The sequence below is a fragment of the Drosophila eugracilis genome, unplaced genomic scaffold, assembly GCF_018153835.1.
Source record: "Drosophila eugracilis isolate 14026-0451.02 unplaced genomic scaffold, ASM1815383v1 contig_423, whole genome shotgun sequence".
Taxonomy (NCBI): Eukaryota; Metazoa; Arthropoda; class Insecta; order Diptera; family Drosophilidae; genus Drosophila; species Drosophila eugracilis.
In genome coordinates, this window is record NW_024573287.1 from 1,026,074 (window position 1) to 1,044,603 (window position 18,530).

An 18,530-nucleotide genomic window follows, 5' to 3' on the forward strand; every position below is an offset into this window, starting at 1 on the left:
CAAATGTTTGACCAAAGTGGTTGACATACAAAAGGAAAAACGAGAGAGAGGAAAAACATAAGTTTAATTAAAAAAGTGCAAATTGATTTCTCTTGAATTTTTTAATCGATTTCCAAGCAAAAATAATTTATTTTTGTAGAAATATGTATGGAGATATATTTGTTTTTCACCTAAATGGGTAACACCAGATTTAAATATATATTTGGATGTGCTAGTTACTTGAAAGTGACCTTTCGGCTTTTCTTTTTTGTTTCCTGGGGTCCCGAGAGCGCGCACGTGTTAATCTGCCACACAAAGGATTTAGAGTGCCTCCCCCACATGGAGCAATAAAAAATAAACAAATAAAGCGAGCAGCGGCAGCAGCAGTAGAAAGGAGCTAACATTTCGCCATCGATTTTCTGTCTAGTGCATTTTCTTAACAACACTTGCCCTGGACCCATTTTTTTCGCTTTTCCCGCCCTCTCCATGGACTCCATGGTTGGCTTCTGCACGTTGCAATTTGGCGCTGCTCTTCGGTTTGCCAATGCCATTGTTTGACTTGGGCTAATACGAGTATGACTGAGCCTCAGCTGCAATCGAAGGAGGAAAAAGCACAGAAAAGAAACTGGTGGGATGGTCAAGAGTGGGTGGAATCCAACTGAGATTTCCAAAGACTGGACAGGCCAGCACTGGACAGGACAGGGCACGCCATGCTGTGGCCCACGTCCCACGGTCGAGGATAACGTAAGAAAATGTTCTTAAATTAAATATTTGCCTGGTCCAAATCGGGCACAGAAGCCGGCTCTCTCGGCATTGGTGGGTTAAGAGAATATGCAACTAATCATCATGACATCCACAATGCCCCTCCATAAATATTTCACATGCTCTCTGGCGATTTCCGTGCAAACATCTCGCAAATGCATTGTCACTGTATGTGCGGAAATCTTTTATCACGTAAGTGGTCGCATGCTGAGGACTAGCACTAACTTTAAGCCGAGTTTAGCTCGAGTCTCTACAAAAGTTGGCAGGATGCCAAAAGCAAATGACCCAATGCAATGTCCTACCAGAATCCGGATAAGCTAAACTTAAGTGATTAATCAATTCAAAGAACTAAAACGTGATATGCAGATATTGGGATATAATTTTTGGATTTTAAATTTACAAACTTCTTTTCATGTAATAAATTGCATTAAATATGCAAATTTTGTAAACTACATGCAATTACTTCTATAGTATAGCTTATAATAAAAACTTGATTAGCCTTTTAAATATTTTTCTGTTTTATTTTATAAGCTTGTAAAGAACGGGCTTGTTAAACTAGTCATTTCTGTCGTCCTGTTCTCGTTTTCAAATTAAAATTTTGATATTACATTAACTTATTTTATGCAAATAAGCTAATATTGCCATAATAACAAATACATACCAAATTGCCAGCATAACAAAGACCACTGTCGAAAGAAGTTTATCCGAAGTACAAGTCATAAAGCGTAAAAAGAACTTGCCCCATTCGAATGGCACTCGTTGGAGCAAAGTTCCAATCCAAATGGAGCCATAAAATTCTGCAGACCAAATTGCAGTTGCAGCCGCCAGAAAGTCTGCAAAACATCAGCATAATCCGAGCATCAAATGACTGACAAGGAGCAGCTTAAAGCTACAGGATGCCGATGATCCGCCAGGATATCGCCAGTGGAAGATGTAAGGCCGTTTGCCCATCCGTAATTGTGCCAAAAAGTGGGCGTTAAAGTGGGAGTTCGTCCCGACTACGCATAGTTAGGCGGCCCATTACACAAACTGCACACGGCATTTAGTTTTTGCCGGAGGCCTAATTGGCCTCATTATGGTTACAAGGAATAGCGCTGCTCATTTGCGATTAACCGCACGTAGAACATAACTACAAACAGAGCGTGGGTTAAATCCAAACAAAAACAGAAAGAAAAAAAAGCAGGACTCCCTCCAAGGGGGGGAAATTGTTCTCCAAAATCAACGGTGAGTTATGTACGATATGTATGTACAAGGAGTGTGAGTGGGAAAAATGGCCTCTGGCATTATCTTTTGTACTTTTATCAGTGCAGACAAACCCAAAAGCACACAACCCAAAACGAATCCTTGTGTTTCATTAGAAAACGGCTAATTTGGTTCTGGGGCTGCGGTGCAAATACTTATTTACCCGCCGGATGTTCAGTGAAAAAATCAACCAGAATTTAGTAGGGATGAGGAAGAAAAAAAACACAAAGCAGCCGTAGCACAGAAATATAAATTACTTTCGCCAGAGGGCCGCAAAAAGTGTTGATAAATGTATGAAAATTAGTTAGACGCCGCCAAAGGAATGTCAATTAGAGGAATTTCTGGATAAAGGATAAAGCAAATAGGTATATACGTGTGGCCTTAACTTAAGTGATAAGAAAAGATATTGAAGTTCCTTACCAAGTCTACTTATAGTGGAGAATATATAGATTTATATACTACGAATACTTTTTCTTAAAACATAAAGAAACTTAAATTAATTTTGTCTTCAACAACACAAATTATGTTTTTTAATATCTTACTTAGTTTTAGGTATTACCCACTTTCCAAGAATACATTTTCTCTCTCACAAAATTCCTAATAGGTATTTTGCATTTTATACATAACGCTCTCATAACTTTCACATATTAAAGAATGTAAATTGCGAAGAACTTACCATTTAACATATTAAAACAATAAACCGCCCTGGGATGATATATGCAACAATTTGTGGCATGAGCACACGCTGACATTGTTTATAAGATTAAAACAAAAAACACAGCACAAAAAATACAACAAGAAGCTTGCGAAAGCCACAAAAAATGTGTCTGTCTGGCTGGCTGAAACTTATCTCGCAGCAGGGTAAAGGAGCAAAATGGCCATAGAAATATGTCACAGCAGGCGAAAGTGAAAGACAGCGCCAAAATCCGAGGTGTAATATCCTGCTTGACAGCAGAAACAAAAAATAGAGGGAATATACAAGCAAGTACAGAACAACGGAGTGAAGTTCGCGTTCCATCAGAATGGGGACTTCAAAAAAAAAAGAAAAATGCTTTCAAAATGACGACCCAACGACGGGTGGCAAGCCTCCCAGGATACTTCACAAGAGGCGGCTTAAGCTTATATCTGTGCGTCCTTTATTAAATGTGATACCCTTGCCCATCCTTGCATTTTCGGAAAACCCCCTGCAGCCTCATCTGTTGCCGCCTGAGTAATAATGATATTGGCAAGAAAACATTGTCCCAATTTTTTTCAGCCTTAACAATTGTCGCTGAGACAAAAAAGAGTTATTTTATTAATAAATATGGAATTTTGTTATATAGAATTTTTCATTTTTGTAATCCCTCTTTTATATCTGAGCTTTAGCAACTTTTTAGCAGTTACTCTTAAAACTTCCGAGATCGATGCCATAAAGATTAAAAGCATCTGAGCGGATTGAATATCTGATGGTTGCTTCCAGGGAGAGCAGGCAGTGGAAGCTGCGGAATCGCCAATAATTGTGACTGTCCCAAAGGTTCCAAGTAAACTGCCACTGCATGGGATTATAGCTAATCATCGCCAGCAACATTGGAACTGAATTTGCATTTCCGCTCAAGGACACACGGGAAAATCCCTTTGGTAAACGATTAAAGACAAAGGGATATTCTGTTTTAGATCATACAGTGCGCTTAAAGGAAAATGGTAATACTTAATATACCTGGTTATTAATTTATATTTACCATAAAAGTCTTAAAAATTTTTGTTTGTCCAAGATTTCTACCTTTCTAACTAAACCATAACTCGCTTACAGTGCAAGCAAATGATGTTCAGCTCTTGAATAAAAGCGAAACCTTAAACAAAAATCAATAGTAAGAAAAATGCAAAACGACATTCTATAAATACTTGATCTATCATCATTCTGGGTCCCAGTCTCCACCCACAAAAACCATGTGCCATGCCAGACTGGAAAGAGATGAAAAATAAAACAAAATAAATAATGTAAGCTGTTGACGCCACCGGGGCGACCATTCCGGCTGCAGCATCCTGAAAACTGGGAAACTGAAAACCATGAGGCATAAAGAGAGGCTCTCGGGGGCAAGAACTGCATGGCATCAGAGCCAAGAGTAGCACAAATCGGCTTTAACAGGCCGCCAACTGACTGCTTGACTACTGACTGGGCTCCATCCAGGCCAGGCCAAAACCAGGACATCCTCAACTAGGAGCAGGAGCAGAAGCTGAAGCAGAAGAAGGCACTCAACCAACGACAGAAGCCGGCACAACAATCCATTCATTTCATTCATCTATGTTCTCATGCGAAATGAAAAAGAATGATGCAAAGTTGTAAGCCGGCGGTGGCTGGGCTCGTAACTAAAAAGCCAATACTCACAGGAAAGTTAGTTTTACGGCCATTAGATACCCGGTACTTATACTTACTTCTTGATGACTGTCGTCAATGGAAAATGATGGCATTTTAATATAAGTGTGCATGAAATTTGCATGGAAATTTCTATTCTAAAAAAGAAAAACTCATAAGGTCGTAAAAGGTAAATATATGTTTCTAGTTACTATATGATTTCAAAAGGCTAAAAATATTTAACTGCACTTAGAAGAAACTATGTGTATCTAATTTATATTGGTGCTAGACCTAACTCCAGACATGGCTTAAATCGTCCAATGTAATGTAAAATAAATTTCACAACAATCCGCGAATTTCAACTGCAAGTGAATGGCATCAAAGAGTCTTAACTGTCTCCTTAAGGCCAATAAGCTGATTTCTATTCTATTGACTGTTTATCACATTCCGTGCACTTTCTGTTGATTGACTGCCTCCGCTGATAAATCAATTTCCGTGCTGTGGATAAATTTGATTTCTTGTAAAATGGAGATAATCAAGTTTCTGCCCTTCAATAGTTGATGCCGAGCCTCAATCGTATTTGATGCATTTTCTGTTTGATTTATGTTAATTTCATTTCCAAGGCATTGCATTAATCCGTACTTTTTTTTAAAGAAGAAATCAACTCACTTGTTGACTGCGTTAAAATAAATTCCTTTTGCAATTTTCTCCGAGGGTCTTTTAGTCTTATTTTTACTCGTTTGCAAATTCATTTCGCCTTCGGCACGTGAGTTGATTTAAAAGATGCAGGGAAAGAGAGATTTTCGACAGTCAACTTAAATTTTTTTGACGGCTTGATTCATGCGAAATCAAAGCAAAAAGAAAATTCAATTTTTCAGAGCTGAATTTTTGATAGCCAAGTGATGTTATTTTTTACGAACTGAGGTAATCAAGTTAAAGCTGCATTTTGTTCAAGTGGAATTTTTTTAGAAATGTCTTTTGATGTAAGTAAGAATGTATTTTTTTAATCAAAAGTAGGTAAGTATAAGAAAGTAATTAGTTTATAAATAATCTAATAAATTGCCAGAAAGTACACGTATGTTATGAATAAGGCACACAAACGTTTATCCTAACATTTTAATTAACTTATGGTCATGTAATTAAATTAATCTATCAAAAGAGAGAGCAGAGAAACCAAAATATTGCCTTTCTAACTAGCTGAAATTTCGGTTACGCTGCAATAATGTTGCCATTCTCTGTGATTTACATTCGTTCGACTTTAATTGGTCTAACGCAATTTTCCGGCTTTTGACAGGAATGTGCGAAATTTTGTACTAATTTTGATGTTTTTGGCACGCAACTGCAGCAGCAAGTCAACCCAAATATTTGGCCCCCAGCAGGAAAAGACGGACGGTGTCGAACTCCCTTCAAATTTGTCATGGCCAGAGGACATTCCATCAGCTCTCGCCACTGGCGAAGTACTAATTACAAACATGTCGCCGCTCCGGTCCATTCAGTTTGGGTTTGGGTTTTCGGTCAGCATCCTCGATGTCTATTTCCAGGTCCGAGTCATCAACATCTCTTTTACCCGTTAACTAAATTTGTATGTTGGGTTTCTGGGTAGTTTGATTTGTGATTTGATTTGCACTCAGCCAGCCGAGAGTTGTATGACTGCAGCAGCATTTAGGTAATTATGATGTACAGATGGAGAGATCGTGTAAAGTTCGACCAACTTGGCCCAATGGCCATTGACCCGGCCTTATCTAGGCACTCAGACACAAACAATGATGATGGCTGCCTTTTGTTCGCAGTCGACCAAGACGCCAACAATTGTTTGGAATTTATGAAGTGCTTCCTGAGTCCGGAATTCTGACCTGACAGATGTGCAAGTAAGTACAATTGTTGGCACTTAGGATGCACTTACAACAGTTTTAAGTTGAAGTCTCACATATCATACCATTTTGGTTCAAAGTTCATCTCCATCCTGAACCTCCCTCCATTTCCATTCGTTGAACTAAGCACTTAATGCAAATGCCAGTTCAAATGGAAATTATGAAGAAGGCTTATTTTCCGCACAATTCATGGCAAACAGCATATCGCTGTAGTTCATTTCATTTTATTGCTTAGTTAGAGACACGTTTACCAATTAACGTCTTAATACTTCGTTTTAATTGTTAAATCTTCGGATTAGCCGCCTTCCACCTTACTATACATTACAAATCTAATGTGAATTTAATAGGAGAATAAGTCAAGTCTTCCAAGAAAACACATACATCATTGATTTCCCTACTACTTTTATCGTTGCCTAATTATTTATAAATATTTATTTAGTGAGCCAATTACAAGACATTATTGGGAATATTGTCGTCAATTAACTCAGGTACCAAAGCATAAATATTTACTCAATCAGAAGGCAATGATAATGGGCATGATTCGAGATGTTTCCCTTGCATTTTGGCAATATTTGTATGGCAATGAAAACCACACTCATTTCCTTGCCAGAATAGTCCTGTGGGTCTGAGTTTGCTAATTATTTGCCATTTCGGCTACACACTTTTGGGTTCATTGATCATATTTGGTCTGATTTGGGCTTGGCTTGGTATTGCGGCATTGTGTGTTTGAACATTTATGGTCTGAAACTATATGATGACAAAAGTTTCTGGGCTGGGTTTGTGTTTCCGTTCGGTTAGTTTCCAGTTCTGTTTTGTTTTCCTTTCATTTTGCATATATTTTATGATGAAAGTCTGTAGGTCGAAGGAGTTGCGAAGGGAGTGCACATTCTGGGCTGGCCATTTTAAATTAGTTTAGAAATTGTTGTCGCTATAAACATGTAGATTTGCATATCCCTTCCGTCCCTGTCGGGTAAAATGCATATAAACAATATGCTTGCTGTCACTCTTGGTCATTTCGCAGCACTCTGTTATTGTAGAAATATGTATAATATAAAGACACTTTTGTTAAAAATTTCATTTTTGTTTAAAGTATAAAAAATGCATAGGTATAAAATTCCTGAAATAAAGCTTAATATCGTTTTATGTTCAGATTTTTAACCAAAAACTTTTCATTTAACCTCAGATTTGATTATATAAAATCTAAGTGCATAACAAAATGGCTTTCAGTTCGTAACCTTCCTTAGATTCCGTTTTGCACTGCTTTATAAATTGTTATAACAACGAGAATGTCCATTTTATATTCCCAAAGCCGCACAAACTTGACACGCAATCAGAAAGCCACAAACGCCTTGCAGTATGCAACAAGTTTCCCCCTTTTTACGCTCATCTTACGCAATTATATGCGCTACATTTCGCAAAACTTTTGCACGCAGCAACTTTAACTCCTGACTACATGGCACTCACAAAGGGCTTCGCATTTCTCTTTTTGCACTTTATTTTTCACGTGACTTACGGCCAAGAGGTTACACGGCTCTTTCACGTGCCCGGTTTTCAAATTGTTTTTAGATTTGCGCAGTGAATTTACCGGATAAAGGGTCCGATAACTACTTGTAGAACTTGTGGAAATGACAATTTTACAGATGTTTTTTTTTGCCCTTTTGAAGTTAAGCACTATAAGGAATGTATTCAAATAAATCAGCTTCTTTATTTTTTAATGCATTCCCTTTGATAATTTTTTTTCTAAGATTAAATATCCTTAAAAGAATAGAATAACAATATTTATAAAGATGGTAACATTTTTTTATGTTTATGCAGTGAAAACTAAAATTTTAATCTTATACTCTAAGAAAATAACTGCTTGCTATGGTCAAATTTGTGTCTTTCCCCACTTAGTGTTAGTTGGGGAAATTTGTGGTAGCAATAATGTCGATAAAGCAGTAAACAAAAATCTATTTCAACACCTTCCCAACTCAGATATTTCCCCTCCAGTAAGCAAGCAGTTCTATAAGTAGACCCCAATATATGCCCAAGCATTTTCTTGTGAACCGGCAACCACTTGTTGATCTTCTATGGTGAATTGCAGTTTTCTTCTCGTGTTCTACTTTCGGAAAATCCAATAACGCGCATGCCTGGGAGAACTCAATCGTAAGAGCGAAAGCCATTGAATTCGTGTCAAACATTTTTGTTGGCCAACAAATTTATTTGCTCAATGCGTTTGTCACTTCGTGGCCGGATTTCGGTTACCATCGTCATCATGGTTAGCGTTGCAGTTCCACCAAAAAAGGAATTAGAAGGGATAGAAGTAAAATCAAAGCCAAAACCAAACAAGCGAATCAGACGAACCAAAATTATGCAAAGATTTACCCAAAATTTTGTGTGAGTTTTTGTTTAAAATTTAAATTACTTCGTTGGTTGCCGCCACAGGTTCATACGTTATTCGACTTCTTGTATTGCAGTATTTTTATGTCTCCATATTTTTGTATGCTGGCCTTTTGTATTATATGTAAGCTTATTCTAGAATACTTTTTAGCCTGTTTTTGTGGCCTATTTTAAAAAGCTATTGCTTGCTTTTCCATTAAAATGAAAACCAAATCAGCTCTTCTTTAATTCGTATTTAAATTGATATTGAGCAGAAGATGGAACTAATAGTGGTAGCCAGATATGAAAGGACGAAACCCAATCAAAGATCAAAGGGGATAATGCAATTGTTATGCCACAGTGTCATTTAGTAAAAAGTTTTGCGTTCCAATGTGATTTTCCACATTCTCAGCGTTTCCTCTTTCCCATTTCCGTTTGTTGTTTTTCCTTTTTTTCTCTTTTTTTTGCCGACAAACTAATGCAATAACATTCAATGGCGAAATGCAGTTATTATTGCCCAAGTTTTTGTTGGCCAAATTTGATTGCAGTTGGCTTAATTTTTGCCTGTACACGTATGTTTGTGTGCTATTTCGTTTGTTTACTTCTGTTGCTTGTTTTTGCAACAAGATTTTCATATAGCACATAAAAGCTTTTGGTTCGGACTTTGCCTTTTTGATAATTCCCATTTGGTATTTCGATACATTCTTTTTTTTTTGTTTTAACGCATTCCAATTTAATATGGTAGTCAATGATTTTGCATTTCCTTTCTTGTTGATTTTTGGCATCGTTTTTATTTGCCGATTAATGAAAATATTGTTTGCTCAATTGCTTTAAATAAAAGGCTTTTTGCAATTGTGGGAGTTTTTAATTTTTTTCCGATTTTAAGTTTATCCCCATGAAACAAGTTTTTAAGTATCATTCGATAAATGCTGAGGATAACTTTTTTATTAATATTCAAGTACCCTTCATATACGGAGCTATGGCAATCCAAATTATTTATTTGGCTTAACCTTGCCTACAAACCAAATTTATTCGAATTCAACCTTGCGAATTAATCAAATTATATAGACCAAGCCCGATGTTTTCCCCTGGTTTTTGGTACCTTACACAATAATTAAAAACGCCATAAATCATGAATTAACATTAAATGGAGTTTTTGTCATCGAACATCAATCTAATGAAATGGAAGCCCTACTAAGAAAAAGCCGTGATGGAAAACTATTGAACAGGGCAAAAAGGACCTAGAGAAATGTACGATAATATGCTCGGTTGTAATCGTAATCATAATAATCCTAATAATAATAATGGCCATTAGGCAGGAACGGCACAAGCCGGCAAAACCATTTGGCCATTGAATTCAATTCGTGCGGAAATTATTCATTATGAATGAGCAGCCGAAGACAAGGCAAAGGCCAAAGGGGTGACCTGTGACTCCCGAACTTCGCCGCAAAAACGCTCGCAAATCAATTCACGAAAACGTGAGCAACGTTTTTCCTTCAGTTGCATAAGTCCAACGAACGGGACGAAAACCGCAAGGGTCGGCGGTAGCTGAAAAGCGCCGGAAGGAAGGAAGAGTCAAAGTATTTCTGGAATTTAAGCAACTGGCATTCGTGGCCCCGAAATGTCAGTAGTCGGAGGCCAATGCGTGTCTATACCATGTTAGATGGAAATAAATAATATGTAAGGAGTACGATGTTTACCAAGAATTCCCAAACTACAAGATATTCTTTCCATTTAATTGGAGTACTAAGGAAAGTATATGTGATATGAGACATTGGATATAAAAATTGTAAAATTTAAAAAATTTTTAAAATTTCAAGAAATAATGTGAAGAAATAAGCGATACCTTCAGTGTGACTCTAAATGGGTAAAAGTGGGAAGGAAAATTAAAGTGAAAGTGCAGTCAACAGTTTAGCAACATTATTCGCAGCATAAGTCAGGATTATCACTTAAACGCGGCCCGCCCCCTGGCACTCGAATGAAAGTCGCGGGAAAAACTTCAAAGAAGTGGGGAAAGCTAAAAAAGAAGTTGAATAGGAAAATGCACACTAAATTGTTGAACGCGAAGTTGTAGGAGAAATGGCCATGCTCGGCATTCCTTCGACGTGTCGAAAGACAACGAAGGGAAATAGCACAGGAACAAGGATCGGCGAAAAGAAGAAAATGGGTCCCTTTCAGCCTGACAACTAATGTTCAAGGACGACGTTCTGGGCCAGGCAGTGACTCCCTTACATTTCTCCCCCATCGACATCGTCAGCTGCAAAAGACGGCAACAGCTTTAGTTTCTTCACTTCATTTAAAGGCCACTTGTCAATGATGGAATGGAAAGAGGTTTGCAGAAGGACTGGCTTCCCATTGCGATTACGCTGCTTATGTCTCCTAAATATTTCCCTTTGGTCCTTTTCCTTTTCCTTGCGATTATCTTTTCTTGTTTTTTTTGTTGCGCATTATGCAGTTTAAGGTAAAGCTAATTTCATTTATAAGGGCAACAATAAAACAAACTTAAATAATAAACTAAATTATTAAGCCTTCTGTAAATTTATTAATCTGAGATACTCATTAAAAAATACAACTAAATATTTTTGATATTTATCTTTGCTAATTTTAGCTACTTTCCACCATTTTTGCTTCGTTAAAACCCCAATGGCAACACATTGTGAATTGAAACTCCGACCAGGGACAAATGCAACTTTGTGGCCAAGGTGGCAGCACAACCGCAACGAAAAGTTTTCAGACCACTCCTGGCTAAAAGTGTGCCTGGCCACACGCCTTCACAGGCCCTCCTGACTAACTAACTAACAAACAGCGACGCACAGCCAAACACACACACACAATTGAATTGAAGTGTTTTTGCACTTAAAAGTTTAAACTTTAATCCTTCAATAATATTTTCGCCAGAGTGCAAAGTTAGACCCACCTGGTCACACCACCTGTGCAATCCCCTCCAGATTCCCTGTGCCTTCATGATTTCATTTACCCAACAGGTGGAGAAACAACGGAATTCACGATGCAGCTCATTGGGCAAAATCATTTGGTCGACAAAGGAGTGGCGAATTTGCATAATAGAAACAGCGCATTTTCGCTGAGAAATATCCTACTGAGCCGGATTAACCTATGAACTTCAAGTGCAAAACGATTTTGCCCATGGCCAAGTTTAGACTAAGCCCAGTTAATCGATACCGAAATTTAACATCAGCTTTAAAAGGATTGCCTCCCAACCCCCTACCATTTTGAATTGCGGTTGCAATGCACCATAATTAGCTAATTGATTTCAATTTGCATTTCGCGGCTTTCTGGGACAACGTCGAGTGGCTTTTTGCAGATATCAAAATGTGGTCAGCTGAGCGGGTAAGCTTTAAGAATGACTTTTTGCTGGTCGCCAGGTGCGTCAATGCAATTATAAAAATTTTATTTGTTTTTATAAACTGACGTGCATATGAAAAACTTAATTTATATTTTTTATTTATTTTATTGATTTTTTCTATTATCTATTAAACCAACTTTAACATAACTTTAATTATAAAATTTTTAAAAATATTAACCTTAGGCTTTCAACCATAACCATAATTTTTTCTGTAAAAACAAGTTAAAGTTTTCAAATGGTTCAATATCCAAAAGTTGAAAGAAACATGTTTGATAGATTCAATGAGATGAAGGTTGAAATAAGGACAGAAGATTCTAGTGCACTGGCTTTTACTTTGAGGTTTTCAATGCCGGTCCATCAGCAGCTTTGTTTTGCCGTAGTTCTTCAATGGAAGCTGTAGCCAATGCAGCGGGATGCCGGATGGAGGATGCAACCTAGAGAGCCTTCAATTGGGAAAATCACATCAAACGCCTTGCTTTGTGGCTACTGTTTACGGTTGGGCCTACAGTTACTGCTACCTGAACTTTGCTAAAATTTTACGTTGGCCGTAAACTAGACCTATCGTCCTATAGACTTCCGTATCCTTGCAAGGTTTTCCAAGCTACTGCAGAAGAGGAGGAGGCTAATCAAAAAGCAAAAATGCGAAAATCGTCTTTGTCATCATATGTCTAACACTCGTCTCACTCGTTGGCCCGCCCATGGGCTTATCCATCCATCCATCCAAACATCCCGCTATCACTCTCCTCTCACCTTGGGTCCTTCGGAAAATTTGCATAGGCGTTGATTTTGGTAGCTAGTACTGCAGTGCCAAGGACCAAATTGCAAGGACGATGGGCGCAAAGGTTTTGTGTATGGGGTGTTTGGTGCTTTGACGTTGCGAGCATCAATCAAAGGATTACATATCGAAAGTTGAAAGGCTCTTTAACGCACATAAAAAAGTGACTGTGCAAGGAGGGGGGCAAAAGTCCTATCCCGACACGCCATTTGAATGTAAAGTAGACTTCTAAAGGACTTTCAATCCATCTATCGAAAATTGTATGATTTCATGTACACGAAGTTTAAAGCTCTCTCTTGTCATGTTTTTCATGTGTCACATATTTGAATAACAAACCCATCAATCATCAACAAAAAAAAGTACAGTTACAATAATAATACCAACAAAAACACCGCGGAACTGAAGCTCTGAGCTAATGAGTGTTGACATATGTCAGTTAAAATGGAGCCACCAATAGGAGCCGAGGGGAAACCGAAAAAGTGACGTAGGAATTCAGCATGCCAGTAGTCCCTATCTGGATGATTGTTAACAAGCCAACTGACAAAACCGCATTGAAATTGAGCATTCCAGGGGATTAATTAAAATGTTGACATCTACCGAAAAAGGCAATTGAGATGTGCTGTAAATAAAAGACACAAAAGCAATAAATAATAATACAAATGGGAAATCAATCTTTAACTCACTTAATTCGATTAAAAATGATTTAATTTGATTTACAAAAATTTATTTGGTAATGAAAAAGAAACTGTTCTTAATAAAAGTATAAAGTTCAAGAATTTAAACCGACACTCTTATAATAATAAATCTTTTTCAAGGTCAAAAAATAATATATTAAAAGGTTTCAATGAATTAAAATTCAGATAATAATTTTCGCCGGTCATTACCCTAATTTATTAATTTATTCATCTCCCTTTCGGTCATCTTGGTCCACTAATTTTCGGAAAATTTCTTACCTTCATAACCATTTACGGGGACACATTCCCCAGGATCTGGAAGGCACTCAACTCACACCGCAGCCGCATCGTTAATGACAAATGTGTGGGGTGTGAATGTAATTACTGGCCCGATGTTGTGTAGTATGAACTCATCTACGACGGCGTCACACGCAGTTGGCCAAAACGTCTCGAATGTCCAAATGTCCCACCTCCAGCAATATATGGTTAGCAATTGCCTCGACCAGACGCACAACCACTCACACACACTGTGCAGTCCCATTAATCTCGTAATTAATTAAACCAAAGTCCGGGCATAAGCACAAAAAGTGACTACTTAAGCCATTTTGTCTCGGAAGCCAACACATGGCCACCAACGCACACAAAGGCAGCCTCTAACTGACACATGGACAAGCATGTTGGACATTAACTTGGCCTACACCCACACTCTCGTACCCTCACCCGCAAACACACACACACTTGTGTTGAGTGACAGGCGGCGGTTCTTGGTTTTGGCCAGTAACAGCAACAAAATGAAACATTAAGTGAGCGGAAACGGAAACGGCGGCCTAAGTGCGCGTGTATATGTGTGCTTCTGTGCGTGTGTCGGCCGTAAAGTGTTACCCAGAAAGCTAACATCCGCCAGTGGTTTTAGGCTCGGGAATTTGTTGCCTTTTAAGCTGTTTTGTTTTCAGACCAGTCACCTGTTGATCACAACCACTTCGGGTATAGAAAGAAGTTTCATAACAAAGAAGGATAAATGATCATTAAAAAATATTTTTAAATATTTTAATTTATTTCAGTTACTTACATCTGACTAAAAAAAAGTAATAAGCTTGACAAGGAAGATTTAAAATAATTTCCCTGTACGTACATATTTTTTACACAAATTTCCAATATAACGCCTACAAATTCAGCTTGAATGCATTTTACATGTTTCATGTAAGGAAACCTGAACAGAGGTGGGAAAAAATGATAAACAGAAATGGACGTGCGAATACAAAAGACCTGCGGTGGTCATGGTCCGGCATGGAGGAAAAATGTTTGCGAAAAAAGGGCAAAGGGTAAAAGTGGGCTGGAAAAACTGCTGAACAAGGCCCGGCATATGCAAATGCAGTCGGCCTGCGGACATTTAAGGTGTTCGAGCCCTTGTCCAGGTTGCACAGCTCAAAATAAAGATCATTTTGGATCAAGTAACAACAAATAAATATTTAACCTAAAGTGATTAATGAAGTTTGGTTCTGTTTGGCTTTAAATCCTATTAAATTAAAGTACTGCAAAACACTATTTTTGCTTAAAAAAACACGAAATGCACATTTTATGAGATAAACATACCCAAATAGATACCTTAATTAAATTACAATATGCAAATACCTCGTTATGTAACAAAAATAATAATTTTAAATGAAGAGTATAAAGTCTTCGTTGACTCCATATTGATATTTTGCATAAATCCTTTGTCACAGCCGTGAGTAAATGAACGAATGAAAGACGAGTGGTCCCTCGTTGCCCTGGTTGCCAATAAATCGGACAATGATAGCTCTACATGATATGGGCGTCTGGATAATGCAAAAGCCTTTTAATAAAATATTTTATGCCGTTAAAGGGTAGGGATAAAAGAAGGAATTTTAATGGCTGAGTTAATATTGAATGAATAATAAATGAAGCAGATCATAAGGAGGAGAGAATGCATTCTTATTCAGTTTTAAATAAAAGTTCTGCAAAGTATTTAAGTAATTATACTTCTAGTAAATGGCAAATATTAAAAGATAATTAAGCAATGTTAAATCATTTTTAAGATCGTTTTTTCTTTAGCTCGTTTTATATATAAAATTCATTTTCATTGGCAGAATTTTCAATTTAACATCCTTTGGTAAACTATTTATTGTTTACTGCATATGTGTTTCTTTTCAAAAACATTCGAGCTTTAATAAACAAAAAATATTATATATATTTCTTTCAACGCAGGAAAATGAACAGTTTTTACACCTCTGGGCGACCTCTACTTATTCAACAACAGCCACTTTTTTCATCATTCTGTCATCCCATTGAAATCAATTGCAGTTCACGTCCATCAGAAGCGTAAACATTTTGCTGTCGGAAATTAACACACTTTCCGTTTCCGCCCAAAGGCGTGGCAGCAGGGAGGTGGGGATAAAAAGCCCGGTTCAAACGCCCACATGTAGCCATAATTTATTCATATTCTCCTGAATCTCGCTATCCTTGCGCCATTTTTCTTACCTGGGAAAACAGAGATTTTTACTCGTTTTCCTCTCTTCTTTTTGGGGATTCCGTAAATGTGCTAAATAAAAATTAATGACTACCGGAAGTGAATTGTAATCAAGGGCCAAAACGAACGCAAATACGTCAGTAAAGAACCCCAAAAAAACCGTCAGGAATCGAGCACTAATGACAACAACAATGGTAATAGGTGAAGCAGAACCATTATTCCACGTATATATATAGATATATATAGAAATAACCCATCTCTTTTATTTGCCATATTTTTTGCTCATTTCCGGTGAGAAGGCGGCCATTTATTTTTTATGTTCATGTCAATCAATTATATATTGGCGGTATATAGTGCCAGATATTTATAAACTTTTGCAGTTATTGATTACGTCAGATTATAAGGTACGCTTTTTGCACATATCCATAAATGTACACGCAAACCACTAATCGGTTTATATAAATAATAATCATCGATCAAAGATTCACCACAAATAGCATCATTTGAAATCGGTCCGAAGGATGAATGGTGGATGAGTAAATGCAAATGACGTCCAGCAGAAGGAACTGAAGCATCTGCTGTCGACATCCATTTTGCTTTGGCCATTTGTTGTTATGGCCTTGAAGGGGGTAGTCCTTATGACCAGGAAAACCGATTGCACAGCATCCTGGCAGCAGGCAACCTCAACTTCCACCAACCGCCAGTCAAGTGTCCTGCCAGTGACTTCGGCCAGGGAACGGGGTTAATCCAACCTGCCATCTATCCTTGGCCATCTCGGTGTCACGCCTGCCTCCCGGCCTAACCCCCTAGCCTCCTTGGCATCCTGTCACTCAAGGAGTACTGCTCGCAGCCAGTCCTGTTGATGTGCCAAGCCATTGTTATCGGGGGCTATTACAAAATTCTAGAAAGCCAGTTTATGGCATTGCATCGGACAAATTGCTTTTGAGGCACCAGTCATGCGAGTTTCGGTCGAGGAATACGAAATTACTTAAGCCAATCATTGGATAACGGTCTTATTTTTGAAAAAGGCGCATCCTTTTAATTTAAAAAATGTTTAATTTTGAATATTTTAATTTAAGCAAAACTGTAAACTGGTATTTCCTAAAAAGTCTAAACTGCACCTTTCTGCAAACTTAAAAAACCGTTTTAACGTAAACTTTAAGCACTTTATCCTCACTTCCATAATACACACACTCGAGTTCTTTCTATTATGCATATCCAAGATACATAAAAGAATTTCCCTTTAAAAGAAATCACTAGTTCAGCATCATCAATACAATCCCACGCATCCCACGCAATGAAAACATTTGCAAATGTCTCCGCTTATTTTTTTAAGAGGAAGAAATGCAAAACAGAAGTGTTTTGATTGAATGGAGTTTTCCGCTAATGGCGAAGGAGAGTGCAAAGGGTTTAGTCTAGATAAGTGAATGGAGGAATACGGTAATATGAAATTGCTGAGTGCTTTAAGTTGCACTCTATCAGTGGCTTTTTAATAAATTAAATTAATTTAAAATGTATTAAACTATATTCATGATAAATAAATTAAAAATTAATAAAAAACAAATATATATTATCTATTGAAAATGTTATTAGTTATTATTTTAATATTCCGTCAGCATTACATATTTCAAATAAATTCTTATTTGTTTTTATTTAAAATGTTTTGCCATCAACTCGTCAACCATGACAAGACAATTAAACAATTATTCATACTGAGGCTCTCAACAGGAACGAAATCAAAATGCAAATAGATTTGTTTCTCCCCAGTTGACCACGCCCACTACATCGGAATACCCACTCTAACGCCCACAATCAGAGCCGAAAAAGCAATCAACAAATATCAAAAACTTCGCTCATTCGTGTCATAAACAAAAAGAGCAAAAACTGCAGACGGGCGACGGAACCAATTCAAGTACAAAGGCCAGTTCGTTGGCAGTTCGTCCTTCCGCCACCCACCTACAAAGCCACCCACTGTAAAACACCCACTGATGGGGTGTCGACTCACCAGGCCATGAATATTTTAGTAAATGCCGCGCGAGGCTTTGACTTTCCCACTTGGTCACCCGTGGTTCCTCACTATTTACCGAAAAAAAGTGGGTATGAGTATGGGTGGGGAAGGCAAAGGGTTCTGTTTTTGGGGGATCCGACAATTTACGCCATTTTTGGAAAACTTTTCCTCTGCTTGTGCGTTCAGTTTTGCTCATGGAACCCCCTAGTTTCATTTTTTTTTCGGGGAAGTGAGGAAGGGTTCTGAAAAAAATGTGCAAAGTTTGTTGGTGTCGTCGTCTACGGGGCATTTGAATTACGTTATTGCCTAGAAGTATGCTTTAGTATTTTGCGGTTGAAAAAGTTTCAATTGCTTGGGTCGTCGACATTGCGTTTTTTATTAAATAAATTGCAATGCCACGACTCTGGCACGCCGGCACTTTCCTCCATCTGTTTGCCGCTTTGTTATGCAAAAATTTCGACCCAAAAGGGTTGAGTCTATCTCTCCCCGGGGCCACCAAACTCAACACCCAAGTGTTGAAGTGAAAAAGCCGGCATTGAGTAAACAAGTTGCGGGGTTTTCATGCATGGCCAAAGTGAAAGAAACTGTTTTTTTAACTAGAGCAAGAGTGTCAAAGGGGTGAGGACAGTCACAGAGGATTCGCGGAAAGTTCATTAATTAATGAAACCAAGCCAGTC